We start from the raw sequence: 14,548 nt of genomic DNA, 5'->3' as shown, positions 1-14,548 counted from the left end.
TAATGCCAGGTTATCATTCAAAACGGACGAAAATCGATTTTTAATTGCATTTTTTGAGAGGTATATGTGTCTTGAATATTGGAATGCGAAGTTTTTTCATACGTGAACTACAGAAGTTTCTACAGCCCATTCTTTGAAGCAATGTAACGGCTGCCGTGGGACACTCTCAGCCGAAGACATCCGGCTCAGGTAGAAAACTTGTGCCGTGACGCACGTTCACAAAATAATTTATACTGGAGTATCCATGCGAACATATTCGCTGAATACACTGACGAACAACGTGTGCAGGCTGCCGAAGGCAGCATATCCAGCTAAGCCAGATCGGCTTTTCTCACCAAGAGTTACTAGTGAACTGCTCTCCAGGAGGAATTCGAGCTGGAGCAAGAGTTGATATAGGCCTACGGTCCTGGAATTGCAGACTAAACGTAAGTAACGAAAACACATTTTGTGGTTAAATTTTGGTCAAAGTTGGTCAAAACATAATTTTTGGTCCATCTTATTCGATTAGCCATTTTGAATTTTGAAAATCTAACTTCAGATATCTGTTCAGCGACATCAAAATTATATAATAACATGTTTTTCTCTAGAAACAACTTTCCAAAACTGAGAGCAGCATAAAATGAAAATAGTTCAAACTATTGACTTCTACCTTTGACTACACTAAATTTTTGGCAGGTTATACCAATTATATATGAAATTTGTTAGTATTAACTGTTTTTTGTAAAGCCATAAAGAGTGAAACAGACGCCCAAAAATCGAGTTCCAAGTTCGAGTTTTCACCACATTGTTAAATTTAAAGTTATTTCATTGAAGTTAAGTATAAGCTTACATAAATTTAATGCAGTATCGATTGATGTTATCCGTTATTGCTTCTAGATAACCCCTATGGGGTTACACAGCACGCAGTCAGCGTACCTCAAACTAGCAGGCCGTTGATCAAACGATAATAACGAGCGCCATTTTTTTTGGGATTGAAAATCTAAAGTAAAGTTCAACTTATGACCAATAATAATCCCCAAACAGGTCCGTTGGATGTCTTTTTATTGTCTTAGAAAAAATCCAAACTTTTCCTCCTTTTTGCTGATTTGAATCAGCAGAAATGTAAAACAGCTAACTGCAGGGAAGAATCTGGTGCTTTTACACACGTATATTTCCACTGTTGATATACTGCTCTCTACTTTTAAAGTTTAGCCTCTCAGAATGTCTTAATGAACCGAGCTGAAAATCTATGGGTTCACATCATGGAGGTAGAACAATAGGAAATGGCGCTACAGACAGTCTGTACATTTCTTTGAAGCCGGCACCGTCTTGTTAGATGGCCCAATACGACTGTCTCTTCTTTTTAATTTGTCGTGTTCACGAAACAGTTGTTACCAATAGAAAATTTTAGTCTTTTCGTGAATTAAACAGTGTGAGAAAGGTATTTTCAGATGTATTTCTGGTTTTAAATGCGTATTTGATCTAGTACTACGACGCATTCCACCTCATTAATGTAACTTCCTTTTTGTTGTAAATTGCATCTAACCAAGCAGAGAAATATGCGATATCAAAAGTCTCCTTCCGTAATAGAGCATTTTTCTTAATACAGATTGACGTTTAGTCCTTGTCCTCTTCCCGAAAATGCCGAAAACATGTTTTGGTCTGCTTGTTGGTCCCCAATGTTTCCTAGAAACAACGTTCACCCAGAGAGCTTTTCAAGTTGGACTGTCGGAAATCTAAAGTCAAACGATAGAAATTAAACAGCAACATTAAAAGGAAACAGCGCAATTAAAATTCATATTCGTAAAAGAAAATATCGCTTGAATGAGTCAATTTACGAATAAAACGTGTTTCCTTTACTTTTAAGACTATGAAAAGAGTGTCTAATACAGCTGTAAATGACGCAAGCTCGCATTTGATCAAAACGCTTCCACAAAAACTAGTGCCTGGGACAACCAACAATGCGCACGTCTTGACAGTTCGCCTTATTACACTTTCGCGCATCGCATAACTGCGTGTTAGCAGTATGTTTATTTCCATTTGAAACAAAAATGCGAAATCAGGGAGTTCGTACCCTGAGCTGTTGTACTGCCATTGCCTTGAGCTGTTGACTGCACCCCAACTTCATCGTTGATTAACTCTAACTGCTAATATGGCGATGGGTCATCTCGAAAATTAAACAAATTTGCTGAAAATTTACTGGCACTCAAGATACAGCTCTACAAAACAACTTCATAATGTGAAACGTTCTAAACATTTCAAAGGCGATTTCTGAATGGAATTTGGATGCAGATAACTGCCAAAAGAGGGCATACAAGTTTAATAATAGGTGCTTGCGCAACTGATGTATTTAATTAGCGAGGTGCCACCTTCATTTTAATATTTTCGCTGCCAAAACATAAATGCGTGCTAAGCCCTGTCTACTTAACCTGACAGTAAACGCAACCGTTAATTTTCTAAACACCGTTGTTAAATCCCTCACAGTCCACCTTCACTTCTCTTCTCTGTGACGAATAAATAACTAGCAACTTTGTAACTTTATGAACCGTTCTCGCTTCTATCCCTTTGGCCGTCCACATTTCTTTAATGAAATCTAAACGACTCATATTTTTCAATGTGTTCTTCCTTCTCTTCTGGCTTGATAATCTACTGCATTGACCAATTTTAGCTCATCCTTCATTCTTCGGGAATTGTCTTTTCTCCTGTCACGCACTCTTCTCTGTCGAAAACTCAATATGTAGGAGTCAGGCAAAAGTATTCCATAGACTGCAGATGCTGATAGGTGGGAATATTACCGAACCATCAGTTTTATAAGTTACAGAAGAGTGAAAAACTGGTAAAAGTCAACCTTGTAAACGATCATTTTGGGTTTTGGGGAAAAGGAGAAACGCACTAGGGAATATTTCCGCTACGGCTTATCTTAGAAGGTAGCCTGAAGGAAAGTGAACTTACATTTACAGCATTTGCTGATTAAGAGGAAGCCTTTGACACTGTTGACTGGAAAACCCTTTTTGAACTTCTGTTCATTTTTGGAACACAGCCTGCGACCATCTTTGAGAAGGAAGCGGCGACACTTTCTACAGGACCCATCCATCATTTCGCAAAACAGTTCTCGGGCGCGTATGGCGCAAGTTGTGACTCACTTGTTCGATCTCGTACTTAAGCCCTGGTGACTTCAGTTTGATTCCTGAACTGAATGTATCGCTTCGTGGCATTCGCTTCAGACCTGTTACAGAGATATTTCGAGCGATAGATCGCTTCACTCGGATTATCAGCACCAGTGGCGCTGTCAAGGTTATCCTACGACTTTCATGTCGCCAGAAACGGATTATGTACAATGATGGCGACTACTCTGAAACACTGTACAACTTTGAATAAGTTGTACAGAAAAAGTTGTCACAAAGTTACAGTACTGTTAGATACATTTTTAAGACTTCAGTTTTCTGGTTGATATTTTATATTCGGTCTGCTGTTTCTTCCGCCGTTTAGCGGCGGTTTACCATATCAAGACTAAAATAGTACCCTGTCCACTTTTCTTTCCATTGACAAGACCGTTAACATAATGAACTTCTTATACCAGGTGTTCTCGACCGTTATTGTCATGATAGGCTTCAGATTCTGAACAGTGGTTGACATCGTACAAGGGACTTTTGGATCAGTGGTCCAAGATTAAATACTATTAGGTCATGAGCTCCAGCCTAAATGTGAGCTAAAATATAAAACTTGTGGTGAATCCTCGAATGTTTCTTTAAAAGCAACACAAGAGTATCATCCTAAAATTCCTGTGCAGCTGTGCTCCATCTTTACTGATCTCGACTTCGACAAGATGATGAACTGTAAACTTTCTTAAGCTCGTCTAGCAAGGTTTGAAGAAGACCGGCCCCATCTTAAAATATTACATAGACACGCACGCAGTCACGATATTGCGATCGCCTCTCTTCTTCCAAATCCCATACCCACTCAGCAAAACACACACACACACGTACACACACACACACACACACACACACACACACACACACACACACACACACACACACACACACACACTTTACAGCTAGCACCCCAGATCTGCGATCTCTTTCCCTGGCGCCAGTCCCGCATCATAGATAAGGCAATGCATGGCAGTCTGCCAGCCGCAACCGAACTTGACACAAATCCTCCCTACCGAGACAACCTCACTTCTTATATATTCTGTGAAACCGAGGCACAGAGCAAGTGCAGCCCACCATCGGAAATGAAATCGAGAAGTATCTTTGATTTTTCTTGAAAAGATTTTCATTGTCAAACTTTAGGTGTTGAAGCGGAAACGAACCTAAGCAACAGAATCCCTATACAGTGTGTCCATAATTAAACTTCCAGTTTCAAATCGCTGTAGAAGGGGAACCACAACTCTGAATGACGTCAAATTTGAACTGCAAGCTATTGACGCAGGAGGAAACGTCATGAAACAGAAAAGAATTTAACAATTTTTTTCCAGTAGATGGCATTGAAAGCTTCTTAGCGCAAATATGGGCTACGAATGACAGATGAATCGCTATACGACGGCTATGGTCTGAGTAGCACATTACACCGTCCGTACCGTTCAATGTGCATGACTGCACATGTCTGACAATACGCAGTGCACAAATCTGTAAAAGAAGTCATGTCACTGTTAGGCAATCCCTTCCACGACTGAGGCCAAAATCCCCATAAAAAGCAAAATGACATCGATTTGTAGTTGTCCTGTCACCAAAAATCACATGCAAATCAAAATGACATCCGTTTCTAATTGTCGTTGCTGACGCAAGGCATGTTCAACATGCTGTCCACCGTTTTTTGCTGCAAGTTGAAATCGAGAAACAGTATGTTTCACAACAGGTCGAAGTGTCTCGGGGTCACGTTCAGAATGCGTTGCGCAACGCGTTCATTCAGTTAACCTACGTTCGTAATTGTAGAACTCAACACAACATTTTTCAGATAACTCCACAGCAAGAAGTCACGCGGATAAAGACCAAGAGATCTGGACAGCCAGGCTGATAATTCTTGCTTTTCCTAATTGTCTGTGCGGCAGCCACTTCACTGGCTGTGCAAGGTTTTCTTGAATAAAAATCATCCTACCCATGCATGCAAGCTGCTGAAGAGCTGGAATGACGTTGGCGCGAAAAGACTCTGATGGTGTTTAGCAGTGGCGATACAGATAACAGGACCCACATGATTCATCTCCTCGAAATAATACCATCCTACGATAAACGATGCCGTCAACCCGCTCAGAAATCTTTGCAGAATGAAGTGATACCGGTTGATGGGCGTACGGATTTCCGTAGCACGTATTCTGCATTTCTGCTTACTGACATATACCTGAAGGCTGAAATAGGATTCGTCTGTCCACGGAATGTTCGATGGCCATTCATGGTTCACGTCCATGTCAGCAAGAAATTCCAGAGCGGACGTCTTTCTAGCTGGCATGTCAGCAGAAAGCAAGTCCTGAACATGGCAGGTTTTGTATGGATAGCAACGCAGAGTGTTTCGCAGTATTTTGTGCACCGTGCTAGCAGGCACGTCCAAAGTTCGGGCATGGTTCAAAAAAATGGCTCTGAGCACTATGGGACTTAACATCTATGGTCATCAGTCCCCTAGAACTTAAACCTAACTAACCTTAAGACATCACACAACACCCAGTCATCACGAGGCAGAGAAAATCCCTGACCCCGCCGGGAATCGAACCCGCGAACCCGGGCGCGGGAAGCGAGAACGCTACCGCACGACCACGAGCTGTGGACGTTCGGGCATGTTTGCACACCACCGTTCGACTCCTTCTGAAATACTGTGGCCATATCTTCGAAAGACGTCGGATCAACTCTTTCCTCCCTCTGCCACACTGCTATTCAAAAGAACCTGTCCTTTGTAATTTTGTAATCATTTTCTCCAGACCCTCAGCGTACGTCAGACCAATGCCTTTTCTCATACGTTTGAGGGTTCGGAACTTCTGCAGGCCATTGATGCTCGCTGTCCTTCATGGAGACAGTCATATGCTTCGTCTCTGACGTAAACTGAGGAACATCCATGTGCCGTGCATCTGTTGGTGTGCATATTCGGACGGTTATATCACTATTTATTGGTCGAATTTTCCTTTAATTTTTGTTCCGTGACGTTTGCTCCTGCGCCAATAATATGCTGTTCAAATTTGACGTCATTCTGAACAGGGGTTCTCTTTCTATAACGTTTTGAACCTGGAAGTTTAATTACGAACACCCAGTACAAGATATATACATTTATTCCAAAGAATCGTACATCTGACAACATTCTCTACGTCGTTGAAAGTGTAGTTCGGCAATAGCAGCCCTGCACCAGCTTTCAGTTCTTACGATATCTGTCGACCTTTCGACCAGTCACATTATTCACAGAGAGCGTTGTCCTCACAGATCGGAAATAGAAAACGTTAGTATTATACAAACTAAAATTAAACTCTTTTCGTACACGTCTCGCAAGGCCCAACGGTACGTACCGGCCAACGTATCATACTCAGCGAATAGCGTCATAGGATGTGGATATGGAGAGGGAAGTACTCAGTTCACCGCTTTCCCGGCCGATGTCAGTTTTCGTGATCAGAAGCATTATTTAAGCAAGTTGCAAAATAATCAATAGTAAAGCGACAGTTAGATTCGATTGTTGAAGATAATAAATAGTATGAGCATCAGAAAGATAACTGAAACCGGAAGTAAACAGCAATGAACGTGGTATTAAACCAAGCACAAGCAAATCGACATCTTAATACAGTGCAGGTTGCAAGCGCAGTTTGTTTGATCCAAAATGAAGGGACTTTCTGTTGTGTTGCTGTAGATGCAGATGCCTCTCTGTGTGTCTTCTATATGTTGTGGACACTTTACTGGGAAATAGATCAGTATATAAGGCGAATTGGTTAAGGTCGCCGAAGCATTACAACAGAAGTGAAAATCGATACCTGATAATCTCTACGTTGCGACGTTGCACGGGTACCGCCAGAGCCCTGCAAGACGATATCTCAGAAGAACCGCTGGAGCTGTTGTGTGCGATCAGACTGTAATGACTAGGTCACGAGGAAGAACCTTAAGATCTTGCAGCGCGCCTTCAGTTCTGCCGCAACTGGCAACTTCATCACTGGCGAAACGTGTTATTCACAGACGATTCCAGATATCGTCCAACGCAAGGTGATGGCCTTGTTCGTGTGAGGAGAACCCTAGTTTGCAGTACCTGCCAAATGTTGTCCAGGAAATCAACAGATTTCCAAGGTTCTGTGGTGTTGTGGGAAGGCTTCGGAGTTGAAAATCGTACGAATCTTGTCCTTGTCCATCGTCACCTTAACCGCAGGCAGTACATCGAACAGGTCCTGTTGGATCATGTGGTGGCTGCTGCATACGGTGGTGGCCCTGAATTCCTTCCAATGGGTTGGCATACGTGGCGGGTCCTAGTCTATGGTCATCTTACCCGCAGGCAGTACATCGAACAGGTCCTGTTGGATCATGTGGTGGCTGCTGCATACGGTGGTGGGCCTGAATTTCTTCCAATGGGACAGCATACGTAGCGGGTGTCAGAAGAGCTGTCTTGTGAAATCCGGACACTGAAGTAATGGAATGGCCGGCGGTGAGCCCATCATGCATATGTGTGACATGCTTGAGAGAGGTGCTCGTGGTCGTCTTGTTCCACCAGAGACTCGCCAAGAACTCTCGCGTGCTCTCATTGAAGAATGGGAACGATTACCACAGGGTGACCTCCGTAAACTTACATGGACATGCAACGTAAGTGCCGGCAGGTGATAAAACACTCACAGAGGGTATATACGTTATTGAAGCTCTCAAAGTCCAATGAAAGACACCCAAGATGTCAGAATGAATTTTTCCACTTTGTTTTCGACGGCTGTCACACATTTCAGTGCTTTTTGTGTAAACGATAGAGGATGTAATGATGTTTTGTTGTGTACTTACTTTGTGAAAGATAAAAGTATAATTTGGTGACACACCCAGTCCTCAGGTATTGCTCAGTGGAGTAAAGTAGACTCCCTAATTCTTTTGAGCAGTTTATTAACGCGACTTCTTGTCGCTACTTAGTTGGCTTACTCATCATCGCTAGGGAAAAAAGTGAATCACCTGGAGACTCCCTGCAGTATATTTCTGGAACCTTAATATCGCAGGCAGGTGTAATTCCGTCAACACTGTTCTTGATTGCAACGGCGATGTAAAACAATTCCTGCCACACTACATGGGGAGTGACAATGATGACACTCGAATTTAAGCTTGTTCTGCGCACCCACCTCATACATTCTTCGACAGTCAGTGAGCATCCATTAGTGTTCCCAGCACTCAGCTGTTAATGTGGTAGAGAGTTGTCATAGCTGATGGTGGCGGTCAGCGACAAATTCTAGATAAGCAAGAGAGAGACGAAATTTGTAGGACACATGCTTTCTTCAAGCACAAAGCACGTGTATGTTCGTACTTCATCTGTCTCTTGCTACCAGCAACAATACAATCTCTGTCCGTGACGTGACCTCCGCGAAACTCCTTCCTCAAACCGAACAAATGTAGATTGCGCTCACCTAGCTTAGATTCAACACTTCTGAAAACGGCACATTGTAAGTGGTAATGAGTTTCTCAACAAGTAGTAATTCACTGACGGATAAACGTCAGAGCATTTCAATACTTTACTACGTGCAACTGCTTGAAACAGCGTGCGCAATGATGTGATCGGCTAAAGACAGTGCTAATTAAACTTGAAACGGCACAACGTGTTAAATTTTTTTCTTAACCATTATTTCTCAGTACAACCTACCCTACAGTACCCTTACAAGCTATTCTGACCGTTTCTGATCACCACGTATTATATATAAAAGCTTTGATCAGTGCATCCTTTTTCCGTTGTTTTTGTGAGTCATCAGCCTACTGACTGCTATGATACAACCCGCCGCCAATTTCTCCCCTGTTCCATCATTTTTATCTCAGAGTAGCACTTGTAGCCTACGTCCTCAATTACTAGCTCGATGTATCCCAATCTCTATCTTCCTCTACAGTTTTTACCCTCTACAGCTCCCTCTGGTACCATGGAAGCTTATCCCTGATGTAGTAATAGACGTCCTATCATCCTCTCCATTCTTCTTGTCACTGTTTTCCATATATTGCTTGCCTCGCCGATTCTGCAGAGAACCTTCTCATTCCTTACCTTAACAGTCCATCTGATTTTCAACATTCTTCTGTATCACGACATCTCAGATGTTTCTGTTGTCTTCTGTTCCGGTTTTCCCACAGTCCTTGTCTTATTACATTACAATGCTGTGCTCCAAACATACATTCTCAGAAATTTCTTCCTCAAATTGAAGTCTGTGTTTGATACTAGTAGACTTCTCTTGTCCAGGAACGCCCTCTTTGTGATGCTAGTTTGTTTTTCATGTCCTCCTTGCTTCGTCCGTCATGTGCTACTTCACTGCATAGGTAGCAGATTTCCATAACTTCATCTAATTCGTGATCATTATGATAATAATTTTCTCGCTGTTCTCATTTCTTCTACCTCTCATTATATTTCTCTTTCTTCGATTTCCTCTCACTCCACATTCTATACTTTTTAGACTGTTAATTTCATTCAGCAGGTCCTGTAAACCTTCTTAACTTTCACTGAGGATAGCAGTGTAATCAGCAAATCTTATCACTGATATCCTTTCACTTTGAATATTAATCCCACTCTTGAGCCTTTCTTTTATTTATGTCATTGCTTGCTCTATGTATGGACTGAACAGTTAATCCGAGCACTTCTTTCTTGGTATTCCACTCTTACTGTTCCCTTTCGGTTCTAGTATGTAATGTACATTACCCATCTTTCCCTATAGCTTACATATATTTTCGTCAGAATTTGTAGCATCTTACACCATTTTACATTATTGAAACTTTTTCCGGGTTGGCAAGTCCTGTGAAAGCGTCTTGATTTTTCTTCAGTCTTGCTTGCTTTACTTTGTGAAAGACGCCTGAATTTATTATTTTTTTTACAGGTTTGCTCTACACATTTATCATCTCTCGATCCCCTGCTGCTCTATGTTGTCGATTTTCAGAACCGTTGCCTACGCTCCGTTACATAGTATCGTTCGAAGAGGGTGCTTTCTTTGTCTCACAGAAGCCTCTCACGATAGCCCATACTGATCCATTACAGATCTAAAGAGAAATATATTAGAATATTATTAATCATCACACAGATCCACAATCATTCCCAGTGAGCTGCTAAGATGGAAAAGAGTAAAATGCAAATACAAAATCACCGAACAGCTGCGTATATCAACACAATGTATGACCTGACAGCTAGCAACGGAGAGACGAGGCTAAATAGATAAGCGTCTCACTAACTTCGTGGGACTCAAGTAATATGTAAATGTCGCGTGGGATCAGTCATTTTGTTGTGAAAGACAGCAGGCTTTCATGTCCATTGTTGTCGAAGGTAAAAACTTCTGAGACATTAGGTGGTGTGGGATTCCCCTTGAATCTTCATCCTTGCTCGACGTTTCGACGCCTCTGCTGGAATCATCTTCAGGATTTCAGACAGCAGGGAAATCAAGGGAACCCTAAAGAAGATCCCAGTGGACGGTTCGAAATCTCTTGCGCGAACGAAGATTTTACCGTCAGCCTTATTGTTGTTTGCATTTTCAGTAGACCACTTTGTCTGCGTTTTCGCACATTTCATGTTTTCTCTTAGAGCCATTTGATGGTTGACTTGTATAGCGCAGGCTTTCTGGATTTCAGCGTAACTAGCATATCTAAGGTACTGGGTGACAATGATAATCTTCTTCCGCAACTAAACAAGAATCATTCCTGCATCGAAAGATATACTTTTTCCGTAATGTTGCATCACAGTATGAGCACTTGGTAGAGAATAAATAAAATTCCAGTACTCTGAAGGGAAACAGATGATGGCGAAATTGTATAAGATTCATTCCACATCATTACCCCGATTTGGTCAACTACGAACCAGGTAACTATTTTAGTTCCTTGTAATTTGTTCTTTCTTTCTCCAATATACCTTCATTTATTCACCATGTCTCATTTTCTTTCTCCATATCACTTTACACCTTTTCTCTTTCTGTCCCTGGCTTGGAGTCCGAATTTTAGCTCTTTCCTTCTGAAAGTATGTCTTTTGCTGAATTTTCCGCTTTCATGTTGTGCATTTCTAAATATTTCTTCTATTTCTTGGATCCAGCTAGTTTTTATTTTCTTCTTCGAGAGATACTTGAAGATTCTTTTTTGTCAGCGATCCATCCCGTATAACTTTCACAGAAATATCAGTATTCATTTTCTTAGTGTTCATGCTGTTGTTTTATATTATGAATTGTTTCATAACAGTTTCTTAATTTTAATGAGTGTGTGCTTCTTTGTGGATCTAACATTTTTCTCACCATTCTTCGTTGTAATATTTCTTTCTTGTCTATTTCGTAATGCAGTGTTAGCTAGTCAAATGTATAGAGATACTCTTGTTTCACCACCTCGTCCTAATGCATAGTTCTGCATTACGTGAAAATTACTTCAAGGATTGAATTTTATTTTATAGTACCTTACATTAAACACTAGCTACTTGCCCAAGCCTTCGTACTCGCGAACACAAACACATACCGAATTTCACCCTGCATCACCCTACATTTTCACCTGAATTCTGAGAACGCTTGTTATTCTGCTAGTAACTGATTGATGTTTGGAGAAAAATGACTTTCCTTGACAAAAGATTCTTATTGAGCCGTATGGCATGCTATTTTTCCTCCAAACACGTTGGCAGAATTTTTGGCCCGCTACAGTGTTCAATCTCACGCCGTAACTAGTTCGCTACACAGCGCAAATAAGTGGCAGACTGCGTGTCACGGTTTTGAGGTATCCCCAGATTTTACAAGAAAGAAACAGCAATAGTTCGTTTTAGGACTTTTCTACGCTTCATCCCCTTCTCGTTGTCACCCCTAAGCCTAGCGGTGATGAGGGTATCTCAATCGCACAGTATTTTTATAAAATAATTAGTCGTGTATACATCAAATTCGATTGAACTTTCTCCAGGCGCACCCTGATTTATGTTTTTAGGTTCCACTTTTTCATCCAAAACTTTCAGCCGTAGGGGTACTAGGGGTGTCATAGAGTCGCAGTAAATTTTTCCCGATGGCACATGATATGTCCGTTAGCTCCAGTAGAAATTCCTTCAGCATTACATACACATACTGGTATGTGTCTGTCTCTGTACTCTCCATCTCCTAGGGATGACACGTCACGTTCCTGTCAACAAGAAGTGCATCGATCCCGAAATCTACAGTTTTGATACTAATATCGGTCGTTATCGGATGTTTCTGCGTGTCACATCTTGTAGGCACACACCTGAGGGTCGTTGATGTATGTTACTCCACCATGTTCTTATACAAATAATTACGGAAGTAATGAGTCATTTATGTACTAACAAATGTTACTGAAATTTATCCAGACGTGTCCGACTTAAGATTCCACGTCACCCCCTTTTCTCTCCCATCCCTGGCTGTTCTTCCTTCCCACAGAAACCTTTCCGGGTACGAGCACAGATCAATCAAAATTACTTCGTAATCGGATGAATGGCATAGGATCGCGTACAAGACTAGCAAATAAACAAATAAATAAGCCTGCCTCAATCTGTAGACATCGAACCGTCACAGGATCGCTTTGATTTCTGTCTGTCTGCCCGAATGTTAAGAACGTTGGGTGGACGTATCACCTTTGAATTTATGACAAATATACACCTGGTCCCTTACAAATGTAAAGGTTTAGTCTTCTAAGTCACTTCAATCAAAAGATACGGCCACTTACGTCACATATTTCGATACTCGAAAACTCACTCATCAAAACGTATAGGATGCTCCCCGTTGACATAGGGTCATGATATTTCGAAAGAAGAAAGGTTTTACAGTTTAAGTAAAGTAAAAATTCCGAAAATTGTTAATTTGTAATTGTATCACACAAAAAATACATTTTTGTCATTATTTATCCATCTTTAAAACCCTTTTTTCACTGGAACGAGTTGGCGTATCAAGCTCAAATTTATGTCACATACTAAAGTCTATGATCCCTTGGAAGGGTAGAAAATTTAATCTTCTAAGCCAATGCAGTCAAAAGATTCCGTCATTTATGCCACATATTTAGATACTCCCAAACGCACTCATCAAAATCTATAGGATGTTTCCCGTTGACGTATAATCACGAAATTCGGCAAAAAGTAAAGTTTCACAGTACAGGTGAGGTAAGGAATTCGAAAATTGTGAAACTGTTATTATACGGAATAAAAATATATTTTGCATTTGAACATAATATTGCAGTCACCATCCGCCAAAGGCATAAAGACCAGTATAACTGCACATCAACGTAAAATGTAGGTTGTAACCAAGATTTAGTAAGTAAATAGAAATATTGCATTAAACCTTCCCTCTGCGTATGAACTGAACTCCTCTGCTCGCTCCTTTTTGTATGTCCGGGTTAGTCTGAGGAACAACTGTAGAGAATTTAGTGCGGTCATGGAATTCCTGGGACCAATACATTGCCAGTATCGATATCGATAACAGGCAAAAATTGTTGACGTTCTTGATTCCCAGAATGGGTTGAACTACATATATACATAATTAACTTTGTACAGAGCACTCAGCGCGCGAGTCCTACTGGCATTTGGCCAGATTTTACGTATTAGATTTCATTTTGTTGAAAACGAATTTATGAGACATTTGTCCCACAATTAAATGTAAAACAGTGCCACTTTGTGTACTGAACGGTCTGTAACGGCGACTCAAGACAACAGGTCCTGATGAAGCGGCAATAAATGGTAAAAAAGTTGTAAAGGAGGTTTCTCATTTCTGAAGAACGCCTCAAGCCAGGCGAGTGGCGCTGTCTTTGAGACGCGGTACGTGAATCCTGTAGAGTGGGCACTGATTGTATTTCCTCTGCGGAGACCCTCAGAGAAGCCGCACAAAGGCGGCAGCGACGGTGGGTCTCGCCACGACACGACCCTCTCGGCGTCAGCAGCTGCAGCGGGCAGCCTTGTCGTTGACCGCAACGTTTGCTGCCCTCCAGGTGGAGGGTCAAAGTGCGACAAACGTTGGCTGACACGGGTTCTCAAGGGGGGGGGAAGACCCCCAGGCTGAGTTTACTAAAAGCGACACACTGTACTCCCATGCGCTATCGTCACAATGCAGCCTAGGTACTTAGGGGACGACCATTAACTATGTGAAGAGTTTTCTTTAAAATTTGGAACCCCTCACCCTTCTTGGTGAGATCTGATGGAACACCCACCCTCCTCCTCCCGTGTGGATCATCCTGAAGTCGAGTAAAAATAGGTGAAATGACCTTTTTGTGTGTTTTAAACATTGATTAAAACATTTAATTAAATCATATGTTATAAAAAATGTGCACCGAACAATAGTTTTTAACTGTGATTGAAAATATTGTTTTACACTTGCTAGTTCTAAGTAGTATTCGGACGGCCAAACAGACAGACAGACGCACAAACAGACATACGGACGAAAAGGCACCACAAATATAGTATTAACTGTTCCGATGGATCGCTAAAACGTAGACCGTTTATTGGTTTATTA

The 14,548-nt window shown here is 41.4% G+C and overlaps 1 protein-coding gene across 2 annotated transcripts in view; it reads left to right on the top strand.

Annotated features, from left to right (window-relative positions):
• The window catches only part of LOC126481178 (zwei Ig domain protein zig-8-like), a 183,526-nt gene that overhangs the window by 39,203 nt on the left and 129,775 nt on the right, over positions 1 to 14,548 (top strand). The window lies entirely within an intron of this gene.

The sequence above is a fragment of the Schistocerca serialis genome, chromosome 5, assembly GCF_023864345.2.
Source record: "Schistocerca serialis cubense isolate TAMUIC-IGC-003099 chromosome 5, iqSchSeri2.2, whole genome shotgun sequence".
NCBI lineage: Eukaryota > Metazoa > Arthropoda > Insecta > Orthoptera > Acrididae > Schistocerca > Schistocerca serialis.
Note: the sequence above shows the minus strand (reverse complement) of the source record. Positions and strands in the feature narration are given on the sequence as shown.